Raw genomic sequence first — 22,459 nt, 5'->3', positions numbered from 1 at the left:
CCATACTGTGGCCATGGCTTATTTTGTGGGTGTGGCTTGTTGGCCATGTGACCAGGTGGGAGTGGCTTGATGATCATGCAGCCGGGGTGGTGGTGGCTTAAAGGTCATGTGACTGGCTTAAAAATGGCCAACTTGATGCCACTCATGTCAAGGGTTAGTGTTAGTGTTAGGGTTCCTGGCCTCTCCTCGCCTTAAAGAGATACAATTTCCATTACTATTACTGAACATCCAAAATATACTATTCAATTCTATGTACAGTGATACCTCGTCTTACAAACTTAATTTGTTCCGTGACCAGGTTCATAAGATGGAAAGTTCATAAGGCGAAGCAATTTTCCCCATAGGAATCGATGTAAAAGCAAATAATATGTGCAACCCCATCCCAAAAGTCACCCTTTTGCCTTGTGCCGCTGGGAATCCCCGCCTCTGGACTTCCATTTCCAGCCAAAGCGTGGGCATTCCCCGGAGGCTCCCCTCGCTGGGAAACCCCAACTCCGGACTTCCATTGTCAGCCGAAGCGCTGGGATTCCCCTGAGGCTCTCCTCGCTGCGATTCAAAATAGCGCCGGCCTTCATTTTTGCTGGCGCTGCTTTGAATCTCAGCGAGGGAAGCCTCAGGGAAATCTCAGTGCTTCAGCTGGCAACGGAAGTCTGGAGGTGGGGTTTCCTAGCGGGGGGAGCCTCATGGGAATCCCAGCGCTTCGGCTGGAATGGAAGTCTGGAGGCGGGGCATCCCGGCGGCGGTGGCTCAGGTTCGTAAGGTGAAAATAGTTTGGAAGAAGAGGCAAAAGAATCTTAAGCACCAGGTTCATATCACGAAAAGTTCGTATGAAGAGGAGTTTGTAAGACGAGATATCACTGTATATTCAATTCTATGTATATATTACACACAGGCACACAAACATATACATTATCTACTATATGTTGTGGTTCAGGCTGAGCCAAATCAAAGACCAGCTGCGTCTCTGCTGGCTCCATGCCCGAGGGAGTCTGAGAGCGGAGGGGAGAGTTCTTTGCAGCCAGACAGGGGAGACAGCAGTCAAGAAAGTGACGATGAAGCAAGGCCTGGGAGCCCTGGGGAAGGGCTATCTCAAGCAAGTAGCTTGGATTCTCTGGAGTCCCTGGATGAGGAAGCACAAGCTATCATTAGTATGTGACAGAGATGCATAGATCAAAGGAGAACTCAACTGTGTAGATATTATCAGTGCTGAATGAGGAACACCTGGGGGTTGGGTGTGGTCCTCATTGGCAGGGAAGGGTTTATAAGGCATGCGAACCCTTTCGGCAGCGTGGAGTGTTATCAAAGAGGAGTTGGTGTTATCTGCATTTTCTCTCATCGTTTTTGTTCCTGTCTCGTGGCCCAGAAGTCTTGAAGACCGGGGGAGGTTTGTGTCTGTTAGCAACAGCCTCGTTTGGCATTAAGGATCCTGATTTTCTGTATGAACAATTGCTTTCGTGTTTCTTTTGGAGTTCCAGTGCTTTCCTGACCTGTAAGGACATTTTCTGTTGGCTTCTTTTCTCTTTACCATTATAAAACTGTGTTTGGATTCAACCGGTGTGTCTGGCTTATCTTTTTGGGTTGGTCATAGCTTCTGGAGTGACCCAGACAGAACACTATATAAAGTGTATATACACACATGCACGTACTGCTCTTCTAAAATTATACACATTCAACCTCATTTACTTCAATAGGAAAAACATACCCAGAGCCCAGAAGGGGAAAAAAAGAAAAAAATTCAAAAGTTGCTACTGGTTCTGCATACCTGATCGTACCCGTAGGAGCCCTTCACTGGCTGTGGACCAGGGATTGAGGACCCCTGCTCAAATATGTAGATTAGCTGGCTTCACATTATATACCCAAATTGGTTGCCTAATTTTTTGGGTCTAGAATAATACACAGTGAATCATAAATGAAGCAAGCAGGTTGAGTTTGAACTACACCCTAAGCCACACACAAATCTAATCAATGTTAACACTACTCAAACTTAGCATTGTGTGTGAATACATTTACTACATTTTTAACTGATCTAGTGATAACTTGCTACAGAATTTTGTTGGCGCCAGGATAAAATGGTCTCCCTTTAACCTTCTTGTAACTGATAAGCAAATTACCCGAAGGAAGATTTCTTTATTCTGAATCAGAGTAGAACTTGTGTGGAGAGTAAGTAGCACAAGCTGGCAAAGTTTAGATTGTAGTCCACAAAGCTTGAAGTTCAGCCATAGCTTCAATAAGGAATCAACCTATAACAGCATTTTTCTTCCTTACATAATATTTGTTTGTTCACTTAATATCTGATACACTCCCTATCTTGTTCTCCTAGTGTTATTATACTCCAGATTTTCAAAACTCCATATGGCTGCTATTACCTTGTGTTCCTCCTTTATCTGAACGCAAACTTGGCAGTGTTATAGCTCATACCAGTAGCAGAGTATACAAAACTAAAGAAATTGTTCTTCAATATTTTCTCACCTTTTCTTTGGAAAAACAGTTTGCAAAGAATAAATCTAATTGCTTTTCTAAAGCATCTTTTTTTTCTTTAAGAGGGAATCTATATGCTACTTGGTTGTGAATAGTTGCACAACATTTACTTTTAAACCAGTATTACTGCATAGCTGTGTAGGTATGTAAGAAGTTACTAGACCTCTTTTTCTACAGTGATAGTTGCACTACCCACACAAAGCAACTGCTTTCCAAGATACCAAAGTAGTTTATGCAATTACTGGATTATCATCCAGTAATCAATGTGTTTCAACATACGGTGTTTTAATTGTGTATGGAAAACAATCATACGTAAGGCTTCAGAAATGGGAAAGCTCCAGGGTAAATATGCAAACAGTTAGCTAGCCAAATTATTTAATGTGGTACCCAAATGGATTTGAAGGTGCTCAGCAATATATTCAAAGCGGGCATATAATAAGATCTGGTACATACATTCCTTGTGCAAGTGCATGAAAATATGATCTTTTCATTGTAGATCCCAATTCTGAATTACAATTAAATACATTTCATTGCATATTTGGGTTTGCTTTTGCCTAGGTAGGGGCAGTTTACAAGTCCAGATGTGCCACTGAGGTATGGTCCAGGGGTATTCCTGGGATGGATGAATGAGAAACAGAGCATGCATATTGCATATTCTACCTAGAAGGTTACATTCATAGCAGGATAGAAAAAGTATTGATACTTTCGAACTTCATTGCTGTATAAGACTCCCAAGAAAAGACAAATAATCATGGATTGTCCAACCAAGATATTAAATCTGTGGATGAAGTTGATAGGAATAGAGGCAGAGTCAAAAGTGAACAGCAAACAGCAACCTTTATTTTAGCATCACAGAAACAGAACAGAGAGCAGGTATCTTGACAGCTCCTTTTATACTAGAGCTGTCAAACTCTCAACCAATGACAGGGCTCCAATTTCACGCTTTCTGGCTGCTCGCGTCAGAGTCAATCAGGTTCAACTAGCAGCCAGCATGGTCGTAACTGCAAGGACTTAACACAAGAGTTCTCACTTCAAGCACAAATGACCAGGCTCAAATTATCCTTCTTCAAAGACGTTATGGAGAGATCTATTTCTCTGGAGAAGGCTCTAATGCTCTAATGCTGAAGGAAATTAATCTAAGGCAGAAGGAAAGAGAAGACTGTAAAAAATATGATTTCAACCGGACTCAATTGTGTCAACCCTTAACCCCAACATTTCTCCCTTAGACTCTCCACGATTGACCTCTCCAGGTTCCTAAGAGGCCAGTAAGGGGCGTACATAAGTGCACTGGTGTGCCTTTCATCCCCTGTCCCATTGTCTTTCCTTTCTCTCACTTATCATATATATTTTCTTTATTTCATATATCCTCTCCTCTAAGTTCACTTTACCCTTATATATATTACTACATGTCTATTTTTCTTCCTATGTATTTGTGTATTGGACAAAAAAACTAACAAACAAACAAACAAATAAATAGGAGGAAGACCAACCGCAAAGTGGATGGACTCAGTTGTAGTGGCCTTGAGTCCACCAGTGGAAAACACTGGGGGCAAAATGTCATGGAAAATATCTATTTTGTCACTAAAAGTGGGCACATAAATCGTCAGTCATGATAGAGATGAACAACCCTGGTATCCCAGAACTGCTATGGAGTATACAGCCCTGAAATTTCTTTTGCAGTGGAAATGGACTTTTAAGGAGGGAAATGGATACCATAATTTTTAAACTTCTTTCGCTCCATGACATTCCTGATCATAGTTTTTTTAAATTGTCTCAGAAAATCTTGATATCAGTTCCCAGCTAAAAAAAAGGTACTTGTTTCTCATCTTCCTAATGCAACTATTTTCTAATACAGAGTTTTAAAGTTTATTTTAAAATGGTTTTCATGGGGCTGGAAATATAGGGCCTTTGTATCCTAAGACAGTGTTTCCCAACCATGGCCACTTGAAGATATCTGGACTTCAACTCCCAGAATTCCCCAGCCAGCATTCTTTGGCTGGGGAATTCTGGGAGTTGAAGTCCAAATATCTTCAAGCGGCCAAGATTGTGAAACACTGCCCTAAGTTATACACTTACAACTGTTTTTAAATTGTTTGAAAATATGTTTCGCCGCAGACTTCAAAAGTTAAACAACAAAGCAATCTAAACTGCATAGAAAAGAAAGTCTAAGCCATCACAGATCAGGAAAACATCAACGTTTCATGTGGTTGAGGTTCCACATGAAAGGCTATTTAGCCTGACAAATTCCAGGCTAAATAATAGAGGAAAGGCACTCAAAATGAAGTCATTTCTGAGATTGGGAATTCTCAATGTCAGAAATGATATTGTAAAGCTAAGAGAGGAGGGGCGGGGGCAGGGGGAGAGAGAACTAAAACAGTTGTAGTGTTGGAGTACTTTTTCCATCAGAAATATTTTTTAGGGAAGAAAATGACAATGAAAACAATTATAATCCCCAACAAAGGTTTGAAAGTTGGCAGAGTTCTCTTAAAACAGAATGCCTGTGAAAAGTCATTTCGAATAAAGAGAGTTGTTTTATTCCTTAGTTGTGAGCTGCCCAGAGTCCCTTGGGAGTTGGGTGGCATACAAAAATAAATAAATAAATAAATAAATAAATAAATAAATAAATAAATAAATAAATAAATAAATAAATAAATAAACAAACAAACAAACAAACAAACAAACAAACAAACAAACAAACAAATAAATAAATAAATAAATAAATTTAAAACAATTGATGCAATTTACATAGACTTCTGTAAAGCCTTTGATTCAGTGATGCATAACATATTTCTTCTGAAACTCAAATCCTGTGGCATCTCTGGTCCCCTTCATGATTGATAACTGCATTCTTGTCAATCAGACAACAAGTGCTTAAAATAGGGATTGCCCTATCAAATCCTACATCTGTCAAAAGTGTTGTCCCTCAAGGCAGCATTCTAGGACCAACACTGTTCATACTTTACATAAACGACCTCTGTGATCATATTACAAGCAACTGCATTCCCTTTGCTGATGAGGTTAAATTATTTAAGACCACCAACAATACTGCTATCCTTTGAAAATACCTTGACCATATATCAGAATGGTCATACAACTGGCAACTTCAAATCTCAACCAGTAAATGCTCTGTTTTACACATCGGCAAAAAGAATAAGAATACAAAATACCAACTTGCAGGAAATGAACTTGTAGACCCTCACTCTGTCAAAGACCTTGGAGTACTCATATCCAATGACCTAAGTGCTAGAGTCCACTGTAACAACACTGCCAAAAAGCACTAAGAGTTGTTAATCTAATCTAATTTTATGTAGCTTCTTTTCTTGCAATATTACACTGCTAACCAGTGTAAATGTTTTGTAACCAGAGCTTACAAAACATTTGTCAGACCAATTCTGAAATTGGACTGCATATCAGATATAAATACAAGTGAGAGAGTCCAAAATATTTCACAAGAAAAGTTCTCCACTTGTCTGCTCGCGACAGAATACCTTATTCTTCCAGACTTAAAATTTTGGACTTAGACAGCCTAGAACTTCGTAGCCATCGATCTGACCAAAATGTAGTTCATAAAATCATTTACCACAATGTCCTACCTGTCAATTATTTCTTCAACCGCAACCATACACGAGCATACAATCGATTCAAACTTAACGTAAACTGCTCCAAACTTGACTGCAGAAAATACAACTTCAGCAAACAGAGTGTTCAATGCCTGGAATGCACTACCTGACTTTTCCCCAAACCCCAAAAACTTTAACCTTAGAGTATCTACCGTCAACCTCACCCTATTCCTAAGAGGTTTGTAAGAGGCATGCCTAAGTGCACCATTGTGCCTACCCTCCCTGTCCTATTGCCTAATTTGCCGAGTTTACGGAGAGGGGTGGCATACAAATCTAATAAATAAATAAATTTGCCTGTACCTATTTTGCTAATGTTTATGTTTATACAAATTTCTACTACCTCGGACATGATTGACAAAGAAAGAAAGAAAGAAAGAAAGAAAGAAAGAAAGAAAGAAAGAAAGAAAGAAAGAAAGAAAGAAAGAAAGAAAGAAAGAAAGAAAATAGTAATTTCTCAATCTCAATATTCAATTCAATTCAATTTATTAGATTTGTATGCCGCCCTTCTCCGAAACATCGTGACGGTTATGTATCCTTTCCCCCTGCTGGATCACCAAATAACACTGCTTGAAAGTAATATTCTGAAACAAAAAATGTCCATTTCTGAAAAATATACTGTAGCACACCCCATATTGAAGGACTTGCTATTAGGATATATTGAAGAAGTTATAAAGACATTACGAGGTTCCTCTTTTGTGTGTATGTAGGGATATTCTGCAATGTTTTGTTGTGGGTTTCTTTGTTATATATGCTAAATGAGCTTTTCAGAGAGGGTGCAATATTTGCTACTATTTCAGGAAAGTGGGAAGGGTTTTTTTAAAAAAGTAACTGCTTAGTTTATGGACATGAAATATCTTATTTTAAAGAATTAAATAAACTTTGTGTCCGAGTTAAGCCCAAGTATGATCAGAAACAAAACCATACAAATTGCAATCACTGCAATGTCTCAGGAAGGGCTGATCTCAAATGATTATGAGTAGACATTTCAAAGGGAAGCTGTTAGGAAACAAGAATGACCAATACATTTCTCTTAACGCAATCCTCTTTTACCTAATTCAGTTTAGAGCAGTGAAACAGAGGGCTACAGTACTGAGACGGGTGATTCATGAAAATATGAGCTGTAGGGCTAGCTGCATTCCAGAAAGAAACCGTAATCAACTTTGAGCAGCCTAGATTTGCAGCAGAATTGTCCCTGCTACATCCTACCCTGGAACTCTATCAGCCCTAACATTCCTAAAAGGAAACATTTATTTTTTGAATGAGGAAACAGCAGAGATTTGCAAGATACTTTAGAACAAACTTTCACACAATGGACTCTGGCTGGCACCCAATCTTGTAGGAAACACACACACACAAAAAATGGCTTTCTTGTGAATCATAGCCTTGACCCACTGAATTCAGCAACGTCTATCTAGATTAGGAACAGATCCCTAGGGTTTCAGACCAGGTCTTTCCCAGCTTGCCTAGAGATGCTTGGGGACTCAGCCTAGGACATTCTGCATGCATTAGAATGAATTATGTGCCAGGACTCATAAATGCTCTTATGGTCTCTAGGCTCAACTTCCCTTCCATTAGATATGGATCCTCTCCAAAGGCAGCTATTGCCCACCGAAAAAGAAAATGCATGAAAACAGCCTATTTTAATTCAGGATCCCATGTCTGCCTGCTGAAATTTCACAATTACAACATTTTTAATATTTTCCACCCAAACCAGCATCTGCTCTAAATCAAAATGCCCATCTTGGGAAAGAAAGGAGGGAAAAAAACCAAATTTATTTACAAATATAAAGATATAAGCTTGAATTCAGAGTTGACCCTAAAGGTTAGGTTTAGGTTTATTGGATTTATATGCCGCCCCTCTCCGCAAACTCGGGGCGGCTCACAACAATAATAAAAAACAGTACAGTACACAATACCAAATCCAATGCCCACCCATCCAGTTCCAATTTAAATTAATAATCTCATAAAAAACAGTATATATAAAAAACAGGCACACAGTCAATCAATCAACAAAACAACATGGGCAAGGGGGAGGTGTTTTAGTTCCCCCATGCCTGACGGCAAAGGTGGGTCTTAAGGAGTTTACGAAAGGCAGGGAGGGTGGGGGCAATCCTAATCTCAGGGGGGAGCTGGTTCCAGAGGGTCGGGGCCCCCACAGAGAAAGCTCTTCCCCTGGGTCCCGCCAGATGACATTGTTTAGTCGACGGGACCCGGAGAAGGCCAACTCTGTGGGACCTAACCGATCGCTGGGATTCGTGCGGCAGGAGGCGGTCCCGAAGATATTCTGGTCCGGTGCCATGAAGGGCTTTATAGGTCATAACCAACACTTTGAATTGTGACCGGAAACTGATCGGCAGCCAATGCAGACTGCGGAGTGTTGGAGTGATATGGGCATACTTAGAGAAGCCCATAATTGCTCTCGCAGCTGCATTCTGCACGATCTGAAGTTTCCGAACACTTTTCAAAGGTAGCCCCATGTAGAGAGCGTTACAGTAGTCGAGCCTCGAGGTGATGAGTGACTGTGAGCAATGACTCCCGGTCCAAATAGGGCCGCAACTGGCGCACCAGGCGAACCTGGGCAAACGCCCCCCTCGCCACAGCTGAAAGGTGTTTTTGTAATGTGAGCTGTGGATCGAGGAGAATGCCCAAGTTGCGGACCCTCTCTGAGGGGGGTCAATAATTTCCCCCCCCCAGAGTAATGGACGGACAGATAGAATTGTCCTTGGGAGGCAAAACCCACAGCCACTCCGTCTTGTCTGGGTTGAGTTTGAGTTTGTTGACACCCATCCAGGCCCCAACAGCCTCCAGGCACCGGCACATCACTTCCACTGCTTCGTTGACTGGACATGGGGTGGAGATGTACAACTGGGTATCATCAGCATATTGATGATACCTCACCCCATGCCCTTGGATGATCTCACCCAGCGGTTTCATGTAGATATTAAATAGCAGGGGGGAGAGGACCGACCCCTGAGGCACCCCACAAGGGAGAAACCTCGGGGTCGACCTCTGACCCCCCACTAACACCGACTGCGACCGACCGGAGAGGTAGGAGGAGAACCACTGAAGAACAGTGCCTCCCACTCCCAACCCCTCCAGCCGGCGCAGAAGGATACCATGGTCGATGGTATCGAAAGCCGCTGAGAGGTCAAGGAGCACCAGGACAGAGGACAAGCCCCTGTCCCGGGCCCGCCAGAGATCATCCATCAACGCGACCAAAGCAGTTTCCGTGCTGTAGCCGGGCCTAAATCCAGACTGCTGAGGACCTAGATAAAGCTTCCACATTGTTGGGATATGTGAATTCAGACATCTGAACATTAATCTGATATATTGAACTTAATTTAATTTAATTTAATTTAATTTAATTTAATTTAATTTAATTTAATTTAATTTAATTTAATTTAATTTAATTTAATTTAATTTAATTTAATTTAATTTAATTTAATTTAATTTAATTTAATTTAATTTAATTTAATTTAATTTAATTTAATTTAATTTAATTTAATTTAATTTAATTTAATTTAATTTAATTTAATTTAATTTAATTTAATTTAATTTAATTTAATTTAATTTAATTTAATTTAATTTAATTTATTGTTAGAGTTGAAAGGGACCATGAAGGCCATCGAGTTCAACCCCCTCCCAAGCAGGTACACCAGTCAAGTGGCAGTTCAATCTTCTCTTAAAAATGTCCAGAGTGTTGGAGTTCACAACGTCCACTGGTAGGTTGTTCCATTGGTAGATCATTCCTCCTTATCTTCATGTTGAATCTCTCCTTGGTCAGCTTCCAGTCGTTGTTCCTCATCCGGCCTTCTGGTGCCCTGAAGAATAAAGTGATCCCCTCCTCTCTGTGACATCCCCTAGTATACTTGTAGACTGCTATCATGTCTGCTCTGGCCCTCCTTTTCTCTAGGCTATCCATGCCCAGTTCCCCCAGTCTCTCTTCGTAAGTCTTGGTTTCCAATCTCTTAATCATCTTGGTTGCTCTTTTTTGCACCTTCTCCAGAGTTTCAGTGTCTCTTTTGAAGTGTGGTGACCAGAACTGAATATAGTACTCCAGGTGTGGTCGGACCAGGGCGTAGTAGAGTGGTATTAAGACTTCCCTGGTCTTGGAGTGTATTCCCCTGTTGATGCAGCTTAGGATTGTGTTGGCTTTTTTAGCTGCTGCTGCACATTGTTGGCTCATATTTAGTTGATTGTCCACCAAGACTCCGAGGTCTCTTTCGCAGTCGCTACTGCTAAGAGGGGTTTCTCCCAGGTTGTATGTGTGTCCAGGGTTTTTTCTGCCTAGGTGAAGGACTTTGCTCTTGTCGATGTTAAACATCATTTTGTTGGTGTGGGCCCACTGTGTTAGTCTGTCTAGGTCTTTCTGTAATTTGAGCCTGTCTTCTAGGGTATTGGCTACCCCCGCAAGCTTGGTGTCGTCTGCGAATTTGATCAGTTGCCCTTCTATTCCCTCGTCCAATTCGTTGATGAAAATGTTGAAGAGCACAGGGCCCAGGACTGAACCCTGTGATACCTCTCAGATTAATTCAACATTAATCTGAGGAATTGACAAATTGTGGCCATAGTCCCAATTTTTATAGTGTATTTCCCGTATACTGTCAATAATGATCAATTTGTCTTGACACTGGAAGTAAAGACTTTTTATTTTATGTTATTAATCGGCATATAAATCCGATTAATAATTGAAATAAATAAAATATTGCCTGTTTATCCATTTCTTCCAAAGACTCATATTTCATTTTAGCCAGATCTATTATTTAAGCCTTTTAGATCTTTTCATTTAGGAATCACTTGACATTGTTTGAATTGGTTTATGGACCCATTATAGCCTTCAAGAATCTTAAAATAATTCCTAAATATTTATTGACCTGATCTCTTGTTTTAAAGCTATGAGGATCCAGTCTCTTACTAGAAAGGAAAGTGTTGGCATCCTAAATGTAAATTCTGGCAAGAGGCAGAATTTTGAAATAATGGATCTTTTTATCATGAACAGACTTATTTCAGTGTGAATTTCTAGCCCTTTGTTCCTTATTTTTGAATTCAGTTTTCCAGTAGTTTTAATTTATAAGCAGACCTTTGAATCAGTATTATTACCAACAATCTTAAATGCAGCATCTCATTAAAACATTTCATGACAGTGCTTATTAAAGAAAAATGAGTAGTAGCTGCTTAATAAAGTGGTTTTGTTTCAAGCTAAAGACATGTGCAGATGGGCATAATAACAAAACATTATTAATAAGATGATTAACATTTATTTTTTATAGAATAAACTGCAGTGACGACAGATTAATAAAATACAAACACATTTTGTGATCTCATTTTTTAACTAAACAGATAATGGAAAATATTGACTTGTCTGTCAGGTTTTCTGATCCATCAATTTTAACCTAGATGCTGTTTTCAAGTATCTTTTTTTTTGTCAGGATTAGTTCCAGCTGTGTGCTGCTTTATTCTTACACCACCAGCTGGAGAAGGAATTAAATCAGTATTTTTGCATTGTATGAAATACCGTACAGTGCTAGCAGGCCTATCCTGGGTGTGTCTTCTTTTTAAAGCCATTTTGTGAAAATGAATGGAAGCATATTTGTGCACTGAGTCTGGCCAATATGGTCCCATTTGAAATTAGTCCTACTATTCATTTTAAAGTTTTACTGGTTAGCCACTTAAATGCCAGCTAACTTTTCACAAGTGGTGATGGTGAGTGGAATGTTATGTTTTCCATCTTTGAATTTTTCTGGATCTACATTATTTCACGTATGTTCTGAGTATATTCTTCTTTTCCGAAGAAACAAATCTGTTGAAGCATGATTTGTGTGTGTGTACTAAAAGCAGTTTCTTTTTTAAAAGAAAAAACACAAAGCTTTTGTGAAAAGCCACAGTGGCAGAACCTGGTAATGATGTTGCAACCAGGAAATGGAGCCAAGGGCTGCAGAAAAGACAGGGCAGTCACACAAAAACACATCCATACAATATGAGTCTCTGACCAGATGTATTGCCAACGTCTTTCCAGTTTTTCCTGGCTCCATAATCAAATCATAAATGTACAGTGGTACTTCTGCCTACGAACGCCTCTACTTACGAACTTTTCTAGATAAGAACCAGGTGTTCAAGATTTTTTTGCCTCTTCTTAAGAACCATTTTCCACTTACAAACCCGAGCCTCTGAAACTATAACTGGAAAAGGCAGAGAGAAGCCTTCATGGGGCCTCTCTAGGAATCTCCTGGGAGGAAATAGGGCCAGAAAAGGCGGTGAGAAAGTTCCATGGGGCCTCTCTAGGAATCTCCTGGGAGGAAAAAGGGCTAGAAAAGGTGGGGAGAAGCCTCTATGGGGTCTCTCTTGGAATCTCCTGGGAGGAAAAAGGGCTGGAAAAGGTGGGGAGAAGCCTCTATGGGGCCTCTCTTGGAATCTCCTGGGAGGAAAAAGGGCTGGAAAAGGTGGAGAGAAGCCTCTATGGGGCCTCTCTAGGACTCTCCTAGGAGGAAACAGGGACTCCAGCCTCCCTGTGGTTTCCCCAATCACACACATTATTTGCTTTTACATTGATTCCTATGGGAAAAATTGCTTCTTCTTACAAATTTTTCTACTTAAGAACCTGGTCACAGAACGAATTAAGTTTGTAAGTAGAGGTACCACTGTAATAAGGAAAGAGGAATAAAACAGGGTTAATGCTTTACAAACCTGTGAAGGTCATACCGATGAGAACTAGCACAAAATTATTTTTCCATCTTCATTGTGACTGCTACAGTCACTGGACTAGGCAGTTGCTAAATGAGGACTACCTGCACTAAGCCAACACCACAAACCCCAAAAAGAATGCTCTATACCAGGGGTAGGCAAAGTTGGCTCTTCTATGACATGTGGACTTTAACTCCCAGAATTCCTGAGCTAGCATGATTGGCTCAGGAATTCTGGGAGTTGAAGTCCACAAATCATATACTATACCAGTGGTTCTCAACCTTTCTAATGCTGTGACCGCTTAATACAATTCCTCGTGTTTTGGTGACCTCCAGTCATAAGTCTAGTGCCAATTCTCCCAACAGAGCTTGAAGCTGATTGGCAGGAAGGTCAGAGGAACGCCCCCACTGTCAACGTATGATCGGTCGGATTATAAAAATAGGTTCCAAGGTGCCAGAATAGAAGCTCTAGTTCCTTTTTTTTAAAAAGAAAAAGAAAATATAATCTTTATTGAAGATAAATAGAAGCTTTAGTTCCTAATACCATGGGAAATTTGTCTTTCCCAGGGTCTCAAGTGACCCCTGTAAAATGGTCCTTCGACCCCCAAAGGGGTCCCAACCCCCAGGTAGAGAACCACTGTACTATACTAATGATGGCTAACCTTTTCCAAACGGAGTGCTCAAAGTACATGCCTGAACCCTCAAAATGCAATGCACACTCACCCCACGCATGGACACATGTCCCACGCAAATGCCCCATCCCCATGCGTGCACAAAAGACCCACACACATATGCCTCCCACGTATGAGCCTGTGCCACCCCCATCTGCTTCTCCCCTATGCATGTGCGGCAGAGATGCAATGACCAGCTGGCTGGTAAAGGCACATGCACAGTGGAGCTGAACTGGGGTGACTGTTCATGTGCCACAGATAGGGCACTGTGTGCCAGCTGCATGTCACCTGCATACCATCACGGCCCTATACAGTACTGAAAATTAATGTCTATCAAAGACATTTATTTCTATAGAAAAGTCTATAGTAATTGGAAGCTGTGAGACTAGGATGGAACTGCTAAAGAGGAAGCAGGCATGTAAACAGGTGGACAAATCCCAGGCATTTTGTCTAAAAGATCCTTTAGATGAGATTGATAAGAAGGAACTAAACCAGAGATCTCCAAACTTGGCCACTTTAAGAGTTGTGGACTTCAACTCCCAGAATTCTCCAGTCAGCTGTGCTGGCTGGAGGATTCTGGGAGTTGAGGTCCACAACTCTTAAAGTGGCCATGTTTGGGCACCCTTGAACTAAACCATTAAGGAAAGAAAGAAAAATGTTACCTGAACCAGACAAAAGGAGATAGGACTGAGCATATGGCAAACCCCTCCCCAATCAACAGCTACCAGACTTGTAAATTAACAAGGCAAGAGTAGCTGCCAGACCTGTCAATCATTTTTTTTAAAAGCAAGCAAAGGCTTTGGGAGATAAAAGGAGTTTTGAAGCCCATCCCTCTTTGAATCATTTTTGGATGCAGACCTAGTTGAAAAGTGTGTATTTTGTGCATTTGAGAAGGAGCAAACATTCATTGTAACAAGTAAAGTTTTGCTGTTATTTTAAACTAATAGCTAGATAGCCTTGCTTTGCTATGAAACTGAACTACTTAGCATGGAGTAGAATATCGAAACTCCCAGTCTGCAGGCTGGATGAGTCATGTGCTGGCCACACCCACTGGCAGTTGGAACAGAGTTATTTTCAGATGCGGAGGGGTAGTAGAATGTATAACTCAGCATAGGAGCATGTTAATATTAATATAAGTAATAACTAATTATCTGATGGTCATTTAGAAAAAACCTTTCTTAGTGAGCATCTAGAAGCCAAAAGGGACATATGTACCAAGTTTCAGGTTTATAGGCTTTATGGAGATTTCATGTTGATGCGGAGTGATATTTGGCTTTTATATATATAGATTTACTACGTCTCTATGTATTCTAAAAAAAAACCTGCTTGTGCCTCATTTGAAAGTGATTTGAGTGTGGCTGTTTTCCAGTACTGTATATGAGTGAGAGACCATAAACTGAGCACATAACAAAGCTCCAGACAGAAAGAACTGGAATAAAAATATGTATGCTTTTTATAAATCTGGCAGTGGCTGAGCTGTGAATACTTCTTTCATATATGCGAAAGTGGAATATCGTGGCATATCTGATCATGAGAAATGTCTAATACCAGGAACTAAATCCCAGGTCAGAGAGAGTGTTACAGTGGGAAAAGCACAATATTGTCTAGAATGTGGTCCTCATTCATCATCAAGATGTGGTACAGGAGTCAGATTTATTTATTTGTTTGTTTGTTTATTAGATTTGTATGCCGCCCCTCTCCGTAGACTCAGGGCAGCTAGCAACAATAATAAAACAGCATATGACAAGTCTAATATTAAAATAACTTATTAAAAACCAAACACACACAAATATACCATGCATAACTTGTATAGACCTGGGGGAAAAGGAATATCTCAATTCCCCCATGCTTGACGACAGAGGTGGGTTTTAAGGAGCTTACGAAAGGCAAGGAGGGTGGGGGCAATTCTGATCTCCGGGGAGAGCTGGTTCCAGAGGGTCGGGGCCGCCACAGAGAAGGCTCTTCCCCTGTGTCCCTCCAAATGACATTGTTTAGTCAACGGGACCCGGAGAAGGCCAACTCTGTGGGACCTAACTGGTGCGGCAGAAGGCGGTCCTGGAGATAATCTGGTCCGATGCCAAGAAGGGCTTTATAGGGCATAACCATGGTTGGGACTTACCTCGCTGCCTGTTCACTTCCTCCCACCCCACATATGTGTGCAGATGTCACATGTGCATGCACACTCTTTGCATATATGAGCACATGGACCTCATATTTCTGTGCGCATGCATGCCCAGTGCTAAAAACTTGGGTACAGAAGTAAAACCAAGATAGTGCTGCCAGAGGCACCGCTGCCAGAGCTGATTTGGAATCATGGGCAGCTGGCCATCGCTGGCAGTTCAGGGAGTGGGGAGCGAGAAATTCCCACTATCAGTTCTATAGAACCAGTCCGAGCACAGCAAGAACTCACCTCTGATGGGGTGTCAGAAACTAGTGAAAAAGTTGTAAAAGTTTTGCAAATTGAATCACTTCAGTACCAGTTTCCTCAGGTAATTGAGGAAAAGACTGAAGATGGTAGTAAACAAGTCATAGGTGATGTACGGGGGTGGACAAAAAAATGGAAACACGTGACTTTTTTGGCATCATAATGTTTGAACATGTTCAAATGAATGAAAACTTGACATATTTTAATGATTTTTTAAAAAATTCTGTTATTTGATATGTTTTTTTAAACTACCTTTTTTTTTTTACAGAAATGTAAGGAAATTGGTTATAACCTTCTAGAAATGGCAGACGTCTCAGACTTTCAGAGAGGCCAAATTGTTGGCGCTCGAATGGCAGGCCCTAGTGTAACACAAAGTGCCCGAATGTTTGGCATTTCAAGAGGTAATGTCTCAAAAGTAATGACTGCTTTTGAAAGAGAAGGGAAAACATCAGCCAAGCACAGGTATGGTCGAAAGTCTAAGTTATCTGAGAGAGACTGTCGGATTCTAAAGCAAATTGTTAGAACGGATCGCAATGCTGCAGCTCCTAAAATCATTGCAGAGCTCAATAGACACATACAGAACGTAGACTCCACAAAAACTGTTCGAAGGGAGCTTCACAAATCTGGATTTCACGGAAGAGGGAATTGGGAATTGAAGTCCACCCATGAATAGAATAGAATAGAAAAGCATAGGATAGGAGAATAGGAGAGTAGAGTAGAATAGAATAGAATAGAATAGAATCCATCTTCTTATTCTAGTCTAGTCTAGTCTAGTCCATTCCATTCCATTCTGTTCTATTCTATTCTATTCATGGGTGGACTTCAATTCCCAATTCCCTAGCCATCTTCTTATGCATTGTTTTATAAAGGTTACAGAGACAAGTGCTATAACACTATTATTCTGATAGAAACAAATAGTGAAGTTCCCATGCATACCAGTTTCAGTAAGAAAACAGTTCAATATCTGCTTGTACCTGCTATTTTATTGTTTTGTAGTCTTAATTTGGTATGTCAACCCTTTTGCTTAAAAAAGCAAACTCTTATTTTTGTCTGTGCTGTCTCCTCCAATGCGTCTAAACAAAGCCCACATAATAACACAGCCCTAATCTATTCCATTTACACAAAACCATTTCAAAATAACTTATTTCCTTCTTCTTTCTTCTTCACCTGGCTCAGGTGCTCGGGTTATGGATGAAACATGGCTCAATAAATGTTCTCATGAACCAAAAGTGGCTAGCAAGATTTCCCCAGCAAGATAAGGCAAGATAAGGCATCCTTAAGTGTTGGTTATGACCTATAAAGCCCTTCATGGCACCGGACCAGATTATCTCAAGAACTGCCTTCTGCTGCACGAATCCCAGCGACCAGTTAGGTCTCACAGAGTGGGTCTTCTCCAGGTCCCGTCAACTAAACAATGTCGCTTGGTGGGACCCAGAGGAAGAGCCTTCCCTGTGGTGGCCCCGGCCCTCTGGAACCAACTCCCCCCAGAGATTAGAATTGCCCCCACCCTCCTTGCCTTTCATAAGCTTCTTAAAACCCACCTCTGCCGCCAGGCATGGGGGAATTGAGATGCTCTTTCCCCCTGGGCCTTTACAATTTCATGTATGGTATGTCTGTCTGTATGTTTGGTTTTTTATATTAATGGGTTTTTTAATCATTTTTAGTATTTATTGGATTATTATTGTACATTGTTTTATTACTGTTGTTAGCCGCCCCGAGTCTCCGAAGAGGGGCGGCATACAAATCCAATAAATAAATAAATCCTCTGTCTCAACGGGTTATTCTGCCCCCAAAATTTCAGCGAGACACAGATGGTGAGACAAAGAAAGCCAAAGATTAAAGCCAGGAGGCAGGAATCTCCTCTCGGTGATAATTTTTGGGGCTGTGCTCATAACAAAAGCCTTGGTGCACTGCTAGTCAAAACACAGCAGTTGGGTGAACAGATGAAAGGGCTGAAGTGTGATTATCTTTGTTGGAGAAAAAAAGAAAGTGCAAACAGATGTATTACTTAATGTGAGTCATATTTGCTATTATTGGATTTTTCTGTACCAATCCAGGGGTGTTTTCTGGCTCTTGAGCATACCATCATGGATATATCATACCCCAGGCTACAGACTGCATTGGCTGCCAGTTGGTTTCCGGACGTGATTCTAAGTGTTGGTTATGACCTATAAAGCCCTACATAGCATCGGACCAGATTACTTACAGGACTGCCTTCTGCCGCATGAATCCCAGCATCTAGTTAGGTCTAACAGAGTCGGCCTTCTCCAGGTCCTGTCAACTAAACAATGTCGCTTGGCGGGGCCTAGGGGAAGAGCCTTCTTTCTGGGGGCCTCTGGAACCAGCTCCCTCCATAGATCCGTGCTGCCCCCACCCTCCTTGCCCTCCGCAAGAATCTGAAAACCTATCTATGCCACCAGGCTTGGGGTCACTAGACCCTAGCCTCTGGCCAATGAATGTGTCATATGTCTGTGGTTTGATGATTTTTAATGTTTTAGCTTTTTTAGAATAATTTTTTTAGATTAGTTACTTATATTAATTGGATCAGATATGTTATTGTACTGTACAGTGGTACCTCATGATACAAACTTAATTGGTTCCAGGAGGAGGTTCGTAAGGTGAAAAGTTCCTAAGACGAAACAATGTTTCCCATAGGAATCAATGTAAAAGCAAATAATGCGTGCAAATCCTTCAGGAAAATCCCAAACTTTAGAAGGGAGGCGAACAGAGGGCAGGGAGGAGCAGCTAAAGGGGGCGGGTGGAAGAAGCAAGGCTAGGCTAAAGGATGAGTGGGAAGGAAGAAAAGCAAGGGGGGCGCCCCTCCCTTTTCTTTCTTCAAAAGACACCCTTTCAGTGCCTGTGCAAGCACGCTGTTCTCCTACTTTTTTAAATGCAAACTCTTTCCCCTTCCAAGCTGCCCCTCCCTTTTCTTTCTTCAAAAAAGGGGGAAAAAAGAAACCCCTTCATCCCAGCAGCAGCTGCTTGGGTTCGTAAGGTGAAAATAGTTCGGAAAAAGAGGCAAAAAAATCTTAAACACCGGGTTCGTATCTCGAAAAGTTCGTTAGAAGAGGCGTTCGTAAGATGAGGTACCACTGTATATTGTTTTTATTGATGTGTTATGAGCCACCCTGAGTCCACGAAGAGGGGTGGCATACAAGTTCAATACATACATACATACATACATACATACATACATACATACATACATACATATGGCATGCAGTGACCAAGTTGTGGGGCTCCACCTGGAAATCTTGCAAGATCTGCAGGCAAGAACAGGGATGGAGAGCCACAACTATTCTTGTTCTTTAAGATAAACAACATTTTGACAGGCCTTTACTGTATTTCTTTCTCTTTTTCCTTTTTTTAAAAAGGCAAATAGAAAGCAAAAGGGGAAAAGCATGGCCTGAAGCTACAGTAACAACAGCCAGGATATTCTGAAAACCCACAAGGCCAGTATTTATGCATGCTGGCGAAGAGATTTGGTGATCTTTGGCTTTTTACTGTGTTAATGGCTCATGCCTGTTGCCAACATCTTTTGGGAATTCTATTTTGTAGAGGTTTGCTGAAGGCATTTGAGGACTGTTTACAGTCTGTGGTCTGCAAACATCCTTGCTGTATTCACTGTATTTTTAATATAGGGGAATAGAGAATGAATCTGTTTGGTGTTAACATGCATCTGAATATAACAGTCACATTCAAACCATGCAGATTGTACTCGACTTACAATTTACGGTTTGTTTAGTGACCATCCAAAGTTACAACAGCACTGAAAATAGTGACTTATGGCCATTTTTCACACTTATGACCCCTACATTTACTCACAGTCATGTGATTTATATTTTTTTTCCTTGTCACATTTGTTACATGAATCACTGCAGTTGTTAAATTAGTAACACGATGGCTAAAATAAATCTGGCTTCCCCATTGACTTTGCTTGCCAGAGGATTGCAAAAGGGAATCATATGATCCTTGGACACTGCAACCAGGGGAGAGCTGCTAGCCGGAATGCTAAATTGGGCTCGCCACTGCGGTTCGTGAATTCTAGCTGGGCCAGTACAATTTTGCTTCTGCACCTGTGAAGATAGCAAAATCGTGCACAGAGCCACAGGTGTGCCTGTGTTTCGGCATGCATAGAAGCAAAAAAATCTCACCAAAACACAGGCGCATCTGCGGCTTCATGCACGATTTTGCTACCTTCACAGGTGCAGAAGCAAAATAGCACTGGCCCTGCTAGCATTCATGATAGATCTACCTACCTACCTACCTACCTACCTACTTACTTACCCATCCATCCATCCATCCATCCATCCATCCATCCATCCATCCATCTATCTATCTATCTATCTATCTATCTCTACCTATTATCTATCCCTCCCTCCCTCCCTCCCTCCAGCCACCCACCCACCCACCCACCCACCCACCCACCCACCCATCCATCTATCTATCTATCTATCTATCTATCTATCTATCTATCTATCTATCTATCTATTATCTATCCATCCATCCATCCATCCATCCATCCATCCATCTTGGCTTATATTTGACAAAAGAATTGAATCAAGATTATTGCATATCATGATAATTTACTGTCAATTAATACTGGGAATTGCTCAGAAAATTTTATCCCATTTTAGAATTGGATATATAGTGGGACATAATTTCAATTTTTTTTCTTATGCTCTACTCAGGATTTCTTATATCCTTCTTATAACTTTATTTTGGTTAAAAACTATATATAACTAGCACGGGAGAACTGTGCAGAAGTTCTGCAGAACAGAAACTGCATGAAGAATTGCCATTTTTACAAGAACAAAACTGAATCTGTTATGGAATATATAAAACAGGTGGCTTTTCAGTTACTTCTCCTGGCACTGAAGATTAAAGTGTAAGCACTGGATCTCTTTCATCAGTCTCTTCCACACCAGCAGCTGAAAACTGCTACCGGTATCTTGAAGCAAACTGAAATCAAAGCTTTTAAGGCAAACAAAGCATCTCACTTCACTTAGCTATTCATACATTTGCTCAGGGACGGAGCTCCTTTCTACCTCTGAAAGCTGCCAGGAGGAACAAGTATAGAAAAAAAAAACATGTGTAAGCGTGGATGTAGCCTGTGACAGCCGTTTTGCGTGTGTCAGGCCTAATAAAGGCAGCTCTGAACAATTAGTCGCAAGATAGCGGCCTTGTGCCTCTGAGAGAGAGAGAAAGAAACACAATTTGCAACTCAGATATTTTATAGCTGAAATGGAAATGGAGTGATGCTATTACTGTGAATTGTGAGGGCTGTACGTGCGCCTGCCTGCCCGAGTTGCAGTTAACTGGATCAGCAAAAAGGATTTTGAACAACAACAACAATAATAATAATAATAGTCGATCACATACTCAGCTACTGCAAAAAGATCACACAGACTGACTACAAGCATAGACATGATGCTGTGGCACAGATGATCCACTGGAACTTGTGCCGGAACTACCATTTACCAGTGGCAAAGAACTGGTGGGCTCATAAGCCCGAAAAAGTGGTCGAAAATGAGCAAGCAAAACTTCTGTGGGACTTCCGACTTCAGACTGACCGAATTCTGAAGCATAACACACCAGACATTGTGATTGTGGAGAAAAAGAAAGTATGGATCATCGACATCGCAATCCCAGGAGACAGCAGAATTGAGGAGAAGCAGCTAGAGAAATTAGTGAAATACGAAGATCTAAAAATCAAGCTGCAACGACTCTGGCATAAGCCCGTGAAAGTGGTCCCAGTGGTACTTGGCACGCTGGGCGCAGTGCCAAAGGATCTCAGCGGACATTTGAAAACCATCAGAATTGACAAAATCTCCATATGTCAATTGCAAAAGGCCGCTTTACTGGAATTGGCAAACATAATTCACTGCTATATCATGCAGTCCTAGGTGCTTGGGAAGCGCTCGACTGGTGATGAAATACGAAATCCAGCATAGTGATCTCGTTTGCTGTGTTGTACTGACATAATAATAATACAGTGATCCCCCTGTGCAGATGGTGTTTTTAACTTCCGCAGCGCTAGCGAGGAGCCGAAGATTGGGGGCGGTGCGGCTGTTTTAAAACGTCCCCGCCGACATGGGGGGCTCGCTAGCACCCCCCCGCACCCCCAACCCGGGTTTGGGGGGGTGCTAGCGAGCCCCCCATGTCGGCGGGGACGTTTTAAAACACCCGCGCGGCTTTCCAATGAGTCCCGAAGACAAACGCGGAAGTTTGACGTTTGTCTTCGGGACTCATTGGAAAGCTCCGATCGTTTTAAAACAGTTGCGCCGTTCTCCGCTGACTCCTGGCGAACTTCCCCGCTTTAGGAGTCAGCGGAGAACGGCGCGCCTGCTTTAAAATGATCAGAGCCGGCCGGCTCCGATCGTTTTAAAACAGGCGCGCCGTTCTCCGCTGACTCCTGGCGAACTTCCCGGGCGAAGGGCGAAGGGCGGGCGGGTGCTGGGGGGGCTTCGCCCTCCCGCCAGCAAGAGGAGGAAGACCCAGGGAAGCCGCCCAGCAGCTGATCTGCCGGGCGCCATCTACGCATGCGTGCCCATAGAAAAAAGGGCACGCATGCGCAGATGGTGT

This window comes from Erythrolamprus reginae, chromosome 2 (assembly GCF_031021105.1).
Source record: "Erythrolamprus reginae isolate rEryReg1 chromosome 2, rEryReg1.hap1, whole genome shotgun sequence".
Taxonomy (NCBI): Eukaryota; Metazoa; Chordata; class Lepidosauria; order Squamata; family Dipsadidae; genus Erythrolamprus; species Erythrolamprus reginae.
This window is presented reverse-complemented; position numbering follows the sequence as displayed.